The sequence below is a fragment of the Pteropus alecto genome, unplaced genomic scaffold (assembly GCF_000325575.1).
Source record: "Pteropus alecto unplaced genomic scaffold, ASM32557v1 scaffold74, whole genome shotgun sequence".
NCBI lineage: Eukaryota > Metazoa > Chordata > Mammalia > Chiroptera > Pteropodidae > Pteropus > Pteropus alecto.
In genome coordinates, this window is record NW_006436291.1 from 5375431 (window position 1) to 5392469 (window position 17039).

The 17039-nt window shown below is 61.0% G+C and overlaps 1 protein-coding gene across 1 annotated transcript in view; it reads left to right on the top strand.

The window, feature by feature from the left end:
* Nucleotides 1-17039, top strand: part of FAM53B (family with sequence similarity 53 member B) — a 73242-nt gene that overhangs the window by 51680 nt on the left and 4523 nt on the right. The window lies entirely within an intron of this gene.

Here is a 17039-nt window from a genome sequence, read left to right on the forward strand (position 1 = left end):
GAAGAGCGTGCCTCCCTCGCCGTCTGCCGGGCCCTGGCTGCGGCACTGGGCGTGCACCTCGGCCTTTGCATGGGCATCGGCGACATTCGCTCCTCCCGTAGTGGCAGCTGTGGGGACCTCAGGTTCATGTACACGGTCCGGCGCAGACCGGGTCCTCAGCAGGCCTCCTTCTCTCCCTTCTCATGCCCGCCCACCTGGAGGGCCTTGAGGCGTACAAATCAGCACCCAGCATGAGGTCCTGACGCACCTCATTGTCAAGGTGTGGGGTCCAGAAGCAGGAGACACAGCGTGGTCAGGGGCTTGGGCGGCCCCTAGGAGGTGGTCGGGGGCTCGGGCGGCCCCTGGGAGGTAGGCAGACTCACAGTGGCTTTGTGCCAGCCGTTCATCAAGTCACTGAGGCTCAAATCCCCTGTTTATGAAATGGGGATGCTAGTAAAGTTCAGTGCCCAGGAAAGCGACACAGATTTAAAAGTGCTTGGCATTGCGCCTCTCACAGCCGAGTACTCCAGGAACGCTGGCCCTGGTACCTCGCCGGAGCACCCCTCACCAACCCTGCCCCTTCCCAACCGGGAGCTCCTCAGGGGCGAAGCCCGGTCCCCTGCCCCGGGCTCCGTGCCTCGCGACGGCCTTTCCAGGTGGTGGCCGTGTCATGCTTTCATGGTCCCCAGGCTGGTTCTGACAGTGCTGGGCACTTTGGACCCTGAGGATGGGGCCTCACTTTAGACCTGGAGAGAACAGTGTCCGTGCGTCCCAGCTTTGACCCTGCTCGCCACAGGCCCTCCTGCTGGGGGGAAACGCCCCAGCCGTCCCAGAACCCCTGGGCATCCACCACGCCTGCTTCCAGCCTCCCCGAAACAGCCATATGAACCACCTCGGTATGGCAGGCTGGCAATTCAGAGAAGAAGGGAAGTCAGGGCTCACACGAGCCGGGGTGGGTGCAGGCCTGTCTCCCATCAGCAGGAGGAGGGAGACAGGGTAAGAGCCACAGAGGCCGAGCATTGCCACCTGCGCTGGAGAGCAGGGACTTTGAGTTTCCGTAAACCCCGTGTCCACCACAAATCTAATCTCATGATTTTAGCCCTCGGTCCAACGTCCCAAAGGCCCAGGGCTGGGAGCAGGGGGACTGAGAGGAAATGGAAGATGGTGGCGTGACAGGCGAGAGCCCCAGTTTGCTCAGAAAGCGGTCTTGTGCTAGGTAGGATTCCTTCTGCGCTTGGCTGTAGAATTGCGTGTTTCTCCACCCCTCTCCTGCAGGCACTGAAGGCCTGGGGGAGATGTGCGAGCCCACCGGGGCGGGCGGGGGACAGACAGATTTAGCTGCATGGGCGCTGCAACGGGCACATCCTCTTAAGGGACCAAGCAAACACCCAGAAGAAAGCAAGCCGCGCTCTCAGACCAGAGGGACATGCTGTCAGGTCGCACCCAGGACGGTTGCTCACCCTCAGCTCCACTGATAACTCTTTGTTGGAGGAGGGGAGCTGGTCCTGCATTGCAGGGCCCCTGCCTCGACCCCTCAGATGCCCACAGGCCCCAGTCCTGACGATCACCTGGGGACAACAGTGCACGGTTGAGGCTCACTGTCGGGAGTGAGGGAGCTTGACCTCCCTGGTGGCTGCAGTCTCTGTTATACGTCTGGCCTCAGATGAGAAATCTGATCCTTCTGAATCGGGACATGGCAAAGGAGGGGTGGGTGTCTTCTCAGTGCCCACAGGCTCGGGTGCCGAGCAGGGTGGCTGGAGCTGGGCGGCGGAGCGTCCTGTTACCCAGAGACACGGGCTCTGCAGGGCCTGCCACCCCTGCGATGGCTCCGTTAGCTTCGTTGGCCCCACGATTCCCCCTCTGCCCGTCCTTGAGTCCACGTCCCCAGGAGCTGGGAAGGGTGGCAACGCTGTTGGACGGCTTCTTGCCCCATTTCTCCTGCCAGCTCCCAGGCAACGTCCGAGTCTCTCCCGAGCACCCCTGGGGCCCGACGAAGCACTTGGTTAGAATTAGTGTCATTTTTATTACGATTCTCAATTTTCAAATTTAAAAAATGAAAAAGGAACCTGGACCTGTGGTCCCAGACGCTCCCCGAGGAAGAGGTGCATAGAGGGGCGAGGTGTCACGGGGCACATGTGGGGGCCGAGCCGTCCTGAGCTGGCCCCAGCTGCCCCTTTCTGCATGCACCGAGGCCACAGTGCACCCTGAGACTCCCTCACGGAGACCGAGCCTGGTCATTGTCCTGTTGCCGCCCCTGAGGTAGGTGACCACTGCTGGCTTTTTGACTGGTGGAACTGGCTTCTGCCCTGCGGACAGAAACCCACATACACGGCTCCTTCTCTCATTCAGGGAACAAGAGAGGCTGGCCTCCCAGGATTCTGGGTGCACAGGGGCCGCCCTCACCCACTTAGAGACATTTGCTTTGGTCAGTGCTAACTCCTGCAGCAGAGGGACTGACACACCATCCCCTCTGCCTCCCGGCCCGAGGAGCCTCTGGCTAGAGTGGCAGCCCAGGCTGTCCCGTCTGTAGCCGTCCCCTACTGCCATTGCCAAGGCCAGTCCCAGGACCCACCTGCCGTCCGGGGTCAGGCTCTTGGCTGGCAGATGCGCCCTCCCACCACCGTCTGGGAAGCCAACATCCCAGCCTCTCCAGGCAGCCAGGGGCGGTCGCCTCTGTGCAGGGACCTTTGAACAGTGTCCTCTGAGCCATTCCTTGCGGGGGGCGGGGGGGCCTCACTCTGCAGCTCCCGCAGCAGGGTAGTTTGAAGAAGGGCTGCGGAGTGTGTGCGGGTTACCCGGCATTAACGTGCATTTCACTGAGAACAGCTGCCACCACGTCTCCATCCGCTGCCTGGCCAGGAGCCGTCCTGGATTGCCAAGGGGCACGGGGAAGGGAGGAGGAAGGGCGTTGGGGGCCTCCATCCTGGTTCTGGGGGTTCTGATCCGCCTTGGTTTGTTGGCAGAGCTTCCGAAAGGGTGAAGGCCACTTGGTGGTGCTGTGGCTAGTGCTCACAGCCTCGGCTGTCACTGGGTGAGGCGGCATGTGCCCTGCACTGCGCCAGCCCAGCCGCTCTGCACGGTCGCTTGCATTATCACCACTTTCCAGTCGCAACAGGCACAGAGGGACGAAGTGTCAGGCCTCGGGTTAACCGCTAGAAGACGGCCAGCCCGGCTCCCTTCTTCCTCCCCGCTGTGGCTGTCTCCGCAGTCCGTGAGCACCCCACAGGGGGCTGGCTTGCTGTCCGCCGGCCATCCCGGGGGCAAGCATGGGGTGGTGAGTTCGGCCCTGGAGCAGGGCTGCGTAAGCTGTGGACCGGCCCACTCCCGCCCACGCCAGGTTCGCCCGTCTTCCCAAGCAGGTTCCAGTACACGCAGGGGCCACTAGAATGTTCCAGAGACCTGAGGGGCCAGGCTTTTATGGGGGCAGACGCCTAGGCGGGCCCTACTTCTTTCAGAGGGCCTGTGCCTCTGAGGATGGGGTGACAGTCTGAAGGGGACCCGTCCTCCCAGCCCCCCCCCGGGAGAATCTTCTGAGTGTCCGTCTTCATGACTCCCCAGAGCTGCCTGGGAGGGACCGTGCTCCTAATTAGCCCGGTGTGGGGACGGCGGCTCGAAAGCCTTGGGTGGCGAATGCGACCGCTCGCTTTTGGAATCTGCTGCCAGTGGACACGATGTGGCTATCGGAATGAAAACGAGGAGGAGAAAGGCCCACAGGCTCAGGTTTTCATTGGCGCCATCCCCTGGTCCCCACGCCTGCTGGCCGGCCCTCCTCAGGCTCTGTTTGGGCGGTCAGGCCCGGCCCCGAGTGACGGCACCTTTCACAGCCTCGGGCTGCTTTAAGTGGACCTGTATGGATTCCTGCGGCCCTTGTTGAAAGAGCACAGCACGGTCACCACGCTGGCGAGCCCTGGGAATCGCAGCAGCCACCTGCGTGTGGTGAATCGCCGTCACCGGCAGGAGCCCTGCACAGCAGACGGGGCTTTGGGGGCGCCGAGGCCCCCGCTGCAGAGAAAAGGGTTTTCTAAGCCACGAGTCCGTTTTCCTCCCCGACCCCTGGGAAGTTGCTTTCCCGTTTTCAGCTGCGGGAGTGAGAGGCTTGATTCTGCGCTGCTTCGTTCACCTGAGCTGCGACAATCGATGTTTCTCTCCAGCGACAGAGCAGCCTGTTGCCTCATCAGCCACTGAGGACGGGACTTTGTCATGTGTGTTTTGTGCGTGTCTTTCCCTCTCTCTTTTTCTCCGTCTAAGATCGTCTCAAGCGAACAGTGATAAAAAAAAGGCGCACGTGAGCGATTCTGCCTCGACAGCTTCCACAGCGCCCCCCAGGAATGTCGCTTTTTCTTGCTCTCGTGAAAACTCTATGAGGTCTCGCCTAGGGGAGCAACGGCGGGGATTAAAGACGGGGCTCACAGGCGAGAAGGCGTTTCAGCCTGGCCCCGCACCAGACAGCTTCCTGCTGCAGTCTCGAGGGGTTCGCTCTGGACTTACGGCCACCCCGCCGGACAGTCGGGGGAGTTTTGGCTCATAGGTAGCGCAGAAGAGCGAGGAGGGCCACACCTTCCCTCAGGAGTCGGTCCCGACAGCTTTCCTGACGCGAGCTGTGTGCGTGCGTGCGTCTGTGGGCGGCACTGACACAGGGTTTCGGGTTCCTTCTTCACTCGGGCACATCGCTGCCACTGGGCGTCAGCCTGGCTCCTGTTGTGGCTGAGCAGGACCCCTGCAAGCCGGTCCGAATGCTCGTCTGTCTGTCGGGCCACCAGGGCGGGGCCTGCACCCCAGGCTGCTTCTCCTGCAATGAGGAGGTGCCAGGCTGGAGAAGGTGGCATCTGGGTCTGTCTGGGTTATGCTGCAGAGCCCGTCTGTCGTGGCAAAGCCACTGTGCCCCCTCTACCCGCCCTTAGAGCTGAGCCGCTTTCACCACAATGGCCAGAAGCGCTGGTGTGTCGGCGGGGAGACGGTCACAGTGGATTTGTCCATGTGCGTGGCCAGAGCCCCAGCCTCGTTAAGACCCCTGAGCGGCTTGCATGGCAGATTGCTGATAAGCCTCGCAGGGCCAGCATCCTTGACGGGGGAGAGAATAATGACCGCTCTGTGCCCAGAGCCTGCCCCACGTGACACTGGCTGTGGTTGTACAGACCTGCTGGCTAGCGCTCCCTTGGCTGGTTCTCCCAGGAGGTTTGCAGGGTGGGATGTGTGCGTGTGCATGTGTGTGCATGCACATGTGCACATACATGTGCATGCATGTGTACACATGTGTGTGGGCATGTGGCCAGTGTGCTGTTCTGGGTGCAGTGCCTGCACATAGTAGGCGCCCAGTTCAAGAGAGCCGTGGGTATCACCAGCTCTCATTTTCTTAATAAGATCCACCCATCTGCTTGGAACACGGAGGGTGAAGAAGGGCCTCTTCCTGTGGCCCAGGGGCCCGGGCCCCAGCTGGTGGGTGTGGCTGGCCCAGCTCTGCTTTTCCCCCCAGGGCTGCTCCTCCGGGGAGTTTAGACATTGTCTCCCCAGGCTCCGTGGCTCTGAGTTCCCCTTTCCAAGCGAGCCCAGGCCTCCACAGAGAACACACGGTGTCTGGCAGCTGCTCCACGCACAGGTAGAAAGGGACTTCCCCAGGGCTTCCGTGCTGCTTCTAAGTCACCAGACGTTGTTGCAAGAGAGACGTGGGCCCATTTCCTGACATGGGCTCAACCAGCGATGGGCTTAGGCCGGAGGCTGGGGTCCCAGGCACTGCCCCGCCGTCCTGCTGGTCCACATCTCACGGCACCCGTCCGGACCCAGAGGGCCACGGGGGTCTGAGTCAGGTCGACCACGTCATCATCAGTTACCGTAAGAGCTGTGGCATCTTGGAGTAGCTGCAGGATGGCAGAGCTGTGTGTGCGCGCACGCGTGCGATGTGCACACACCCACACGTGTGTGAGCATTCGTGTCTAAGGGAGAGAAGGGCATGAAGGCAAGCCGGGCCCTGGGGAAGACACCCAGACGCTGTGTGCCCTGCGGGTCTTGTCGGCAGGCACCGTGCTGGCTCCTCTTTGTCTTGCTTTGCTTCCTCCTGGGCGCTTTGGGCCTTTCCCCCGACATACCCTCGCTCTCCACCTAGGGTGGGCTCCAGAGGAAGGTAACGGGCTCACGGCCTTTGCCCCTTGCTCCCACCTGACCAAGGGCCCCGTGGGGTCAGCCCGGGCACACGCTCCCTTCTGCCTTTTGCCTGCTGTTGCCTCGCTGGCGTCTGCCTCAGGGGGACCCATCCTTTCCCTCTGCCTCTCCGTTCTGCCCTCAGGCACTCAGTCCTGGGGGTGGCCTGCGGGGTTCATGCCCTCCCCACTCATTCCCGGGGTGGCCTCGGTGAGTCTCCGACTTCCGGTGACAGTAGCGCCCACTCCCCGGTTGCCGCGCGGGTTCAGTGGGACGAGCCTTGCGGAGCGCAGGGTAAATGCTCAGTGGACGTTAGCTCTGCTGTCCTCAGAGGCTCCACGGCCGCAGGGACCCGAGCACGAACCCCCGGAAATGCCTTGACTCTGTTCCTGGGGCAGACGAGTTTCCGGGGCTGACGGAGGGTTTGACGGTAGCTCAGCCTTATGGGTCGATTTTCTGCACGTGATGGAACATCACTCAGCGCCGCTCCAAGCCCGCACACCCCTCCGGGGCCACCCAGGAGCCCTTGCTGTCCCGTTGTGGTTGGGAATTGTTACCAAGTAGCCGGTGAAGATTGCCAGGGGCTCTCGGGGGGGCAGACATTAGGTTGGGTTTCTGTGCCGAATTCTGGCGTTTCTGCAGCATCAAGGAGCAGCATGTGGGTGAGGGCACAGGCTTCGCGCAGAGCCGGGGTGAGCCTGGCCCCACCCCTGTCCCCTTGTGGGCTTTGCCAAGGCAACCTCGGGCTCCTGCGTGGACGTGGCGATGCTGCAGAGCCTGCCTTGGGGTCAGGTTCTGAGACAGCAGAGGCAGGAGGTTGTCCCGGCGCTGGCCCCCAGCATCCACTTGGGGCACCTGCGCTCGGACCACGAGTGCTTCTGGGGCTTCTGGATGCCTCGAGGTGCAGGTGCTGTGTTTGCCTATCCTGCCAAGCATTTAAACAACAATGAACAAAAGGGGAAAAATAAGCCCATCAGGAAACGCACAGCTATGTTGCGGTATGTCCCTGGGAAGGTCAGTGAAGTGGACCCGCCCTGGCCAGCCCTTCCGGAGCCCGGGGTCAGGCCACCAAATGGGAACCGCGTTCCGCCAGCACATCGTGGCCTTGAGCTGGTTTTTCCGTACACTCCCTTGCGAGGTCGGTGTCACGGCTCCCATGATGACTCTGAGAGTAGACATGACTTGTCCACAATCACTCAGCTAGCGAGTGGCAGAGACTCCGCTCCTGTGTCTGTCCGGTTGCAGAGAGCGTGCTCCAGGCCACACTCATGATGCTCAGGATGGGGTCCCTCTGCAGTCTCTGTGGCTCTCTTGGCACCTCCAGTGCCCTTCAAGAACGTATGTCCTGACGACTGCCCCATGCCCAGAGTCTGGATATCTGCTGGGGTGGGTTTGGCCTGGCCGCCCCCCCATGCTGTCTCCCACACATCCTTGTAGCCCGGGAGCCCCAGCACTAGGGGTTGCCTGCTAGGGCTAGAGGAATGCCTCAGTGGTGGCCAGAAGCATCCAGAAGTCTGGTGAGCCCAGCACAGTTTGTCCCAGATTTTTGTACCCTCTCCGACTCCCACTGTTGTGCCCTGTTGTCCTTCACTGCAGCTTGGAGAAACCGGGCTCAGAGAGAGACCTGCTCAGTTCACCCTGGGGCACCGGGCAGAGCTGGGACTCCAAACCAGGTCTCCTGGCCCCAAATTGCAGGCCTGGCCCTGTGCAGCGTTAGAGTTGGTTGGAAAGATGGGCTTTACCTTAGTGAGAGGTCGGGCCACCCGGGAAGGGTGCCTAGTGGTCAAGAGTCCCCAGTCCCTACCCTGTAGCTAAGCACATGTTTTGCCTGCCTCCGGGTGAGCTAAAGCCCGGAGGAGAGGCAGTCTCCTTATAGGGCCTCTGGGCTCAGGAGCACTAGGGCCCCACGCGTTGTCCCTGCCACTCACCTGCGGCTCTGCAGGTGGGGACAGCTGATCCTGGAGGAGAGGCAGTCTCCTTATAGGGCTTCTGGGCTCAGGAGCAGCAGGCCCCACGCATTGTCCCTGCCGCTCACCTGCGGCTCTGCAGGTGGGGACAGCTGATCCCAGAGAGGCAGAATGTGCTCAGGAATGTCCTGCTGTGCCCACTGCCCACGGGCATGTCTGTGGCCACCTGCTCTGCCCGGGCATGCTGGGACATGCTGGCCGAGCCAGGTTGGGTGGCCGCCTCTTCTCCCCCGTGAGGAACTCTGGCGGCCAGTGCGGGCCAGCGCAGCCGCCTTTCCCCAGCGTGCCTGGATTTCTGCTCTCGTGGACCAGTCGGGTGGGATGCAGATGGGATAATTTCTCTCCTGAGGCTGCTTCCACCTGGCTCTCTGCCTCCGTCTTGGGGCTGCTGGGCACTGTAAAATGGTGTTGAAATCCCGTCGAGCCAGGCCCTGTTTTGAACCTCATTTCAGCCCCGTTACAGCCCCGCTAGGGCAGTTTTATTTCCCCACTTTACAGATGGGGAAAGAGAAACTCAGGTTGCACAAGGAGCCCAAGAAAACACCGTCCTAGTAGCAGAGGCAGGATCCACCCCAAACAGATCATTTTCAACCCTCCATTCAGCACCATCCCTTGCTCCTGCAGGCAGCAGGGGGGCAGCGAGTGAGGCGTGCTGTGTCTGAGCCTTGCGGAGCCCCACCAGCCAGCCCGTGGTGTGGCGTGGGGGCTCCAGGACGGAGGGTGTGGGGAGAGGAGGCCCCACACGGGCCCTGTGGGGGCGAGTGTGGGCATTTCAGCTGGGCTGTGAAGGGAGAGGCGTTTATTACGGGGTGATCCCGGCTGACGGAAGACACCCCCTGGGAGAGCTCGGTGCATCCAGTGGAGCCCGCGTGGGCAGGGGGAGCGCAGGCGAGACAGGCTGCTGGGCCCGCAGTGCACAGCAGGCCGGGCCTCAGACCCTGACGAGTGCTTGGGGAGGATGCGGCTGGACGTCTTGCCTGAAGGGGGTGCCATTTGGGGCAACTGGTACTGTTCTGATCTGGACTGGGTGCCAGGCTTTAAGTGGTGTCTAAGCTGTCTGTGCAGCACCCCTCAGGGCAGGGCGAGACACCCAGGGCTCATGCTGAGGATTCTCACATTTTGTCGATGTGCCCGAGCCAACAGGACTTTCCCAGGACACGCCTGGTGTGTGGCAGGCTAGACCCGGAAGCCAGGTGCCACGTCCCCCCTCAGGTTCGTCCCGGATGCCACACTGGCCTGCAGAGTGTCTGTTGTCTCCCACCTTCTGCAGAGTGCTAGGGGCCCAGAGCCAGTGACAGCAACCCTTGGGGGCCACCCCTTCTCAGCGCAGTAGACAGATGGAGGCCCGGAAGGGGGCAGAGTTTGCCCGAGGCTCCCCCAGAGCTGCACCTAGACCTTGTTTCTGATGCCCCACCCTATGATGCCTTCCTAGGGGGAGCCATTGTTCTTGGACTACGCGACAGACCAGGGAGGGGCAGATGGCCTGTGCCACGGCCAGCCGGGTGGCCAGAGAGGAGACCCTCTGGCCTGGCGCGGGAGGCCTCCTTGGCACCACAGAAGTGAACGCATCTGGACATTCTGTGCTGACCCTCTGGGGCCTGCTCTCAGGGGACCTGGGCCGTCCAGGGTGCCCTGTGGGTGGTCGGGGAACTCCAGCTCCCCGAGTCCGCCCACCCATTCTGGCGACGTTGGCGGTGGGGAGGAGCCGGCAGGATGCTGGCTCCCAGGAGCTGAGCGGAGTGAGTGTGTGTGCACTGGGGGGGCCGGCTCATCCAAGGCGGGGCATGCTTCAGCAGCTGAGGGGGCGGCCTGTAAGGGACGTGGGGCCTGTTTGCTTCTGGACTTTTCTGTGCTGAGGCCTGTTTCAGCGGATAAATCGGCCAGTTATGTTGCCGTCATGTTTGCCTGCCTTTCTCTATGATTTATATTTTATTGTCAAGGAGGAAAGAAGAGATTCCACCCCCACCCTAAATCGAGAAGAAATCTGACCCTTAGAACTTAATCTCTGCTACTCATCTATTGTCCAGGTGTAGAAATACGATGACAGGTAGAAATGGGGGTTCCATGTTCACACGCCCCAGAATTGGAGACACCTGGCCCAGATGGCCATGTTCAGTGTGTGTCGTGATGTTCCCATGGCACCCCGGCTCCTGCAGAAGGAGGGGCCATCCCCCCAGATCTGGAGGCCCAGGGCAGGGCGGACGGCTGCTCTGAGTGGTTGCACCGACCGTTTGGACGCGGCTGGCACCTTCAGGGAGGCAGACCTTGTTCGGGGGATGCCCGGGTTTGGGGTACAAAGCAGCCCCCCACATTGGGTCTCCCACAAAGCCCACACTACTCTCCCACAGAGCAAGATGCCCCGAAGCTGCCCCAGTCCGGTGGGCAGGGTCCGTGCGAACCCCCCAGTGAGACGTTTTCCAGTGCTTTGCTTTTCCTGTGTCTGTGAGGCGCCTTCGAGCCATGTGCAGGCGCCCCGCCCCGCCCCGGCCAGTGGCCCACATGCAGACGTCTGGCACGCGTGTGGCCCCTTTGCCACTCCGGGGTGGGCCTTCCCTGCTGTTCTCATGTCCTGTGCTTATGTAAAACCCAGAGTTAATTTGGTGATTATTAAGTGCAGGAACTTGGGGCTGGCAGCGTTTTCCTTTTTTGTCTGCACAATTTTGCAAAGTGCCATTTTTAGAAACGGGTAACCTTGTTTCTGCCAATAAGGAGAGCAGGAAAGTCAAAACGCACTTTGGTGGGGAAACATCAAAATGATTTAATATAGAGATGGAAGCGATCTCAATGCAATGGATCTTCTAAACAATTCTGTGACTTTGGGGCTGTTTTTTAGCCTCGTGGTACAAATGAGAAGCTGAGGCTCAGGAGTTTGGCGATTGGGGCACCCGGGAGCCGGGATCCCAGCCCGGGCTCTTCCGGTCTTCTCAAGGCTGCCGTCGGCCCGCAGTCCGGGCTCTCCCAAGCACAGTCCGCAAGTCGACAGGTCTGGTTGCCCATCAGCCAGCTGAGTGGGGCCAGTCTCATCCCCACTCCTGGTCATCTGCAAAATGAGGATGTTAGACTGGGTGGCCATTTGCTCACTTCCCCCAAAAGGATCCCTTCTCTCTGGAGCAGAGCCGTGGGGCTGTTGGGGTGAAGCTGCGAGGGCCCCCGTGTTCTGCAGTCCTGTCTCCCCATGGCCTTCGGGGCACCCAGCTCTAAGTGGCCGAACAGAGACCAGGGCCCAGCATCCCCTGTGAGGGGCTCGGGCCCGCCTTCGGTGCCCCAGCCCTGCTGCAGGAGCTGCACGTCGACCTTGGTGCCCCGCCAGGCCCTGTGTGCTTTGGAAAGGTCTCTCGACTTTTGTTAGGCAGGGAATCCCTTTCACGCCAAGCTGACAGTGAGGGGGCCGCACAAGCCCCGGAACGTCCGCCGCAGAAACAGTGTTTGTTTTCCAATTGCGAGAGTGTTGGGAGGCCCCCTCGGCGTCGGCCTCCACGCCTCCCGAGTCCGGGCAGGCCCTCTGCCGCCCAGGGGCCTGGTGCAGAAACAGCGTGCACAACAGCATGGCCTGTGGGGCGTGAGCAGAGAGGGGGCTCTGGGCCACCAAGGTCTGTTCTTGACCACAGCACCCCGGCAACCTCAGGGCTATGCAGACACACAGGCTGAGCTGGGGGCGGGGCTGGCCAGGTAAGTTCTTCCCCAGGCTGTCCCCAGGCTGCACTGAGCACCTCCTGTGAGCCGGCCCCTGAGCTAGGCAGTAGGGCGTAGGGTCAGGGTGCACATGAGCTCAGGGCTTCTAGAGGGGAGGCTGCAAAGCTGGGTGTTAGTGGGTGAGGAGGACCCTCAGGGGAAGAGGCACTCAGCAAACATCGGTGGCCTCCACAGAAGGGAGGCGAGGAAATGGTGGCACAGGAAGGCAGGGACGCCCTAGTAACTGCCCAGGGCCATCCTCCCGCCACACAGGTTTCCTGCCCCGTGAACTGTTTGATCCTATCACCCAGGATCTGGGATGCTCCGAGCATCCAGTGCCAAATCAGGGTGCTCCCTGGGCCCCAGAGTCTCCCCCGAGCCAACTTCACTTCCTGTTTCCAGGCCTCAGCAACCTGGCGGGCATGTCCCTTATCCCCGAGGGTAGGGTAGCAGGCCAGGTGCAAAAGGGTTGCCCCTCGTGGAGTCCAAAGGTAAGCCTTTCGCAGAAACGGGCCCAGCTTTCACGCAGGCCTAGCTGACCAGCTGACCAGCTGACCAGCTGACCTGCCTCGCGCAGGAGGTGGAGCTGGGCTGTGACAAGCACGCAGTGATAAGATGCCCAGAGCGAAGGGCCGGCCTCCAGCAGGACCAGCAAGGTCATCTCCAGCACCCGCCGGACACCAGGCCGGCCCATGGCTCTGGCCCAGGGTAGCTGTGGGGCTTCCTGTGAGAGAAGCCAGTTTCCATGCAGAATTCAGGTTTATCAAAGATGGATTAAAGATAGGCCCAAAATATGCTGGTGCCTTTTTCTCTTTTCTGAGATAGTTTAAAAAAAAAACAACACGCCGGAGGAAACCACAGGCCTTGCCGCCTTGGTAGTCTGTGCCAGCGTCCAGCATAAGCGAGACTCAGAAGACGTCCAGGCTGCTAGCCATTCTCCTGGCCTGGTGTCTTCTTGATGCTTAGAGAATTCCATCTCTTAAAAGCGTGTGGGAGGAAACGCCTCTGCTTAGCCAGAGCCCTGGGCCCAGCAGCTTCCAGCAGAGCGGCCGAGGCTCCTGGAAGCTTAGGCCAGGCTGCGTGCCTGGTCTGACCATCTTGACACGTTGGTTGGGCTTGTTATACCCCTTTCTAGGGAGATGTGAGGTAGCTCCCCAAAATCTGTAACACAAAGGCATCTATAAGATTGGACCTTAAAAGGGGAAAAACTGATGTGCCAGCCTTGAAGGATAGTGCCAGAGAAGGAAGTGGGGGCTTCTAGCACCCTCCTCGTCTGAGAAGCAGAGGCACACGTGTGCCTCGGGAAGGCGTGTCCTGGTTTAAGGCCAAGAGCAAGTCTCCTGTGGGCCTTGTGCTTAGGACACGGAATGACAAGAGGCGTGTCTCCCACCACCCAGCAGCCCCTGTACCCCAGCAGACGTGAAGCAAGCTGCCCCTGACAGTTGGCTCCTGACCACACCCTCTGTCCAGCTTTTGCCCCAGGCCTGGCCTCCTGTTCTGGAAGGGACAGCGGTGCTGATGAGCCGTTGCGCACAGTGCTTTCTCCTCCTGTCATAGCTCAGTTCCTCAGAAGCAGAGCCTGAGACGGGGATTCTGGTCCAGGGGACTGTCTGGGGCGGCTCTCAGAGGACCTCAGAGTGGGTAAGGGAGGTGGACAGGACAGGGAAAAAGCCCTGACCCCACGGGGAGCTCTGCGGTGTGATGAGGACTTGGGCTCTGGTCCCCTCTGCGGCCTGGGGCTGCTCTAGACCCCTTACTAGTCCTGGCCATGGGGTGCCCCCTATCCTCCCCTCACTTTGTCTCTGTCTCCAGGGCCCAGCCAGGGTCCTCCCACCCAGGAGGACGGTGCAGGAGCAAATCTCTGCACAGACAGACTGTGCAGCAGAGGGGTCATCATCGCTCCTGTCTGGGAGCCCCAGGGAGACTGGGTGGGGTGGGCTGGGCTGGGCTGGTAGGTGCTGCCTACAGCGAGGTCTGGACGGTCTGGAGAAAACTACCTGAGTTTCAGGGACTCCATTTCTGAGTCTCCCCAGACTCCAGGACTGGGGTGCTGACCAGTGTCTAGCCACTAGCCTGGGGCCACATGGACGGTTCTGTCCGAGCTTCATTACTCGGGCAGGGCTGGGCTCGCATAGGCAGCCCATTCCTGGGCCAGGGCTGGGCCTCCAGAGGACAGTGTTTGAGGCAAGGGACAGTTTTTCCTGGAGCAGCCACTTCACCTAGAACGATGTATTGACATGCCGCTTTGAACTTAAAGCAGCTTTGCAGCTTTCCCAGACACTGTTGAGGACACGCCGGCCTCCAGGCCCCCAGCAGGCCCATGAAGTATTGCTTGTGTGGTGAGAGCTGGGCTTTTGGGAAGTGGGAGCTGCTGGGGAGGCTGGGCATGGCCCTGCCCCAGGGCGTGGTGGGCACAGGGCAGCTGAAGGGCCTGGGCATGGGCCAGCCCCTGGATGTCCAAGTGGGGCGGGCTCACTGGAGCTGGAGTCTGGGCAGGGCACACACTGCCCCACTGTGGCCTTCGCGTCCCTCCGTGGCAGGTGGGGTGTGCCACCACCTGGGGCATTCAGCGAGCGGGTTTTGGTTTTCACTGTGGTTGAGTTTTGTGTCAACAGAATTTTCAAGGTGACACTGGCTTTGCAGCCAAGGAGCAGGTGCTTTGAGGACTATTGGTGGTGGGTTCGGCAGCATCCTGGGGTTAGCTTGTGGTGGCATTCACCAGCCAAACCTTGCAGCTTCTCACCCTGCTGCAAAGCAAGGACCCAGTTATTCCAGACAGCCAGAGCGGGGGGCGGCCCTGGGTGCCCTTGACCCACCCCTCATTCAGCAAGTGGGCAAAGGCCCAGAGGATGGAGGGTCAGATGTTGGGTCTTTTCTGAAGCCATGATGCCCATGCAGCACAGAGCCTGGATCCGTAACAGCTTGTCTGACCTCAGCTCTCTCTGGGGCACACTTGAGGCCAAAGCTACATCTCTGAAAAGTCCCAGCAAACTGGGGTCTCCAGCACCTTCCATCAGTGTGGCTAAGGTTGGACGTGACGAGTGCCCAGACACACGTCAGTCTCCCTGCCTGTAGGTAGTTTAAAGCACAAGGTCAGGCAGGACGATCGGAGGAGCACAGTGGCAGACCCAGGAGTGTTTCCTGTTCAGGTTTATGCCCTGACGGTGCTTCCCACCGTCCCCATGTTATAGCTCCCAGGAGACGGCGACACCAGTTCAGGTGTTCAGCGTGCTGGGCAAACAGACGTGGGGCCCCGTCCCCCAGGCTGAGGGCATCAGTGTCTTGGCATCACCTGTGACCCAGTTGTAGCCATCGGACTTACATGGGATGTTGTTATTTGTCACAGGAGTTTTCTTACCCACTGCCACTTCCATGGGGCAAACATCCACTTCCGGGAGGGGCAGATCTGGTTCCCTGGGCCCTGGAGTTCCATGGTACCTCCTGGCCTTGAACCTGGACCACCTGGGCCGGCGAGAACGGGAACACAGGCTGAGGCCAGGCTTTGACGCCCCTGCCTGGGCTGGGCCATCTTCTCTCTTTCTCGTGCCCTGGCACAGGTCTCGGCCAGGCCAGACCGTGGCTGGGAGGCAGGAGGGACCTCAGAGATCCTCCAGCGCAGGCGCGTGGGGCTTCCGCCCGCCCAGCGTCAGGCTTGTGCTCTGACCTGGGAAAGTCCGTGTTGCATGCGGAGCGTCTGCCGCCCTCTACTCTGTCAGGGGAGGGGACGTCCTCTGTGCACACTGGGGCAGGATTCGTCGAACCCCATGGCGGCCCAGGTCTGGGGACTGTGGGGTCCTCGGCCTGTCGCCTGTCGCCTGGGCTCCTGCCTCGGCCTGAGCCGGCATCTTGGGTCTCATCAGTGGCCCAGCCCTTCTCTCCTCAGTCCCCAGAGCCCTTTCCCACAGTCCCCCCGCCCACCCCCACCACCCCAGGCTTCACCTTTCTCAGTGAATCAAAAGATTCCAAGAAAAGCAAAGCCATCAGAACAGTTTCCTCCGTGGAACATTCTGGAACAATGAGCGCGTGCACAACAGGCACAGCCGCTTTCCCCCAGAGAGAGCGCCTTTTATTTTCTGTTTGCAGAGCCCGTTTCTGCAGCTTGTTCCTCATGACAGCTGGTGGTCATCTTTATTTCAAAGTGACACATAAACACTCGCCTGTGAAACGACCAGGGCCCTTGGGACAGGCCTGTGACCTTGGCCTGCGCAGGCTCATGGAGCTCCAGGTCCCTGGCCTCACTGCCCCTGCCTTCCACAGGACCGCCCTGCGACTGGTCCTGTTGGGCATCTCCAGGGCTGGGCCATGGGTGCCTCTTGCTGTCACAGCCCCATCCCAGTTTCATGCTCTGCTGTGAACGCAGGTGTTTAACCGAACTCACTTGTGCACGGTGCTGGGCCTGCCTCCTTCTGTGAGCAGGTGGCTCGAGCACCCTTGGGTCGTGTTCAAGTTGCACCCGCTGCTCAGGCAGGCCCCAGGCCAACCCTACACAGAGGCAGCACATGATGGGGGATGGGGGGCTCTTTTATTTTTAAACTCGGAGAGCAAAGGTAACGAGCTTTACATGCAGGACCCGCTACATAAGTCATGAGCCCCGTGCAAAACAAAATGCAGGGCCTTTTAAAAAAATTTCAAGGTGGCAACAGCAGAGCATTACACCAAACACAGGGCCCTTCGACGCATACTCGTGACTAGCCCTGCAGGCGGGGAGCTCTTGACAGCCACACACTCTCACTGGGGTCTCGGGGCCCACTGCCGGCTCTTACGGCTGAGGCCTAGGGAGGCTGAGGGCGCTGCCCAAGGCCCTCGGCTGGTGAGCCCGGCCACCCCAGCAGCCCTGCAGCATCCACCAGTGCCCGTTGAGGACCTTTCTCCCCCCGCCCAGAGTCTCAGCATCTCCAGGTGGGGCCCTGGGTAACCTGGGTAACCCAGCTCCCTGAGTGGATGCCCTGAGCAGCGGGTCCGACTCCAGCTGAGCCGTCGCGGCCCCGCCCCCCTCCCGGTCATGGCGAGTGTTCCCATTCGCTCTGGCAGCGTCCTCTGAATGGCTCGAGAACCTTCCTCGTCTGAAAACGCAGGCTTTTAGAGCTCGTGGGGGGCTGAGGTTACTCCCCGCTCCTCAGCTGAGCCGTGTGTGGGGAATAGTGGGCAGCGGAATTTCTCCATGCCCCCTCGTTGTTTTCTCGACATAAAGCCCTAGAAGTGCGACTGCCTGAAGGACTCGGCCCTCGATCACCGGGTCACCTGCTCACCCTGCAGGAGGGTGGGGGGAGGGCTCTGAGCCCTTCC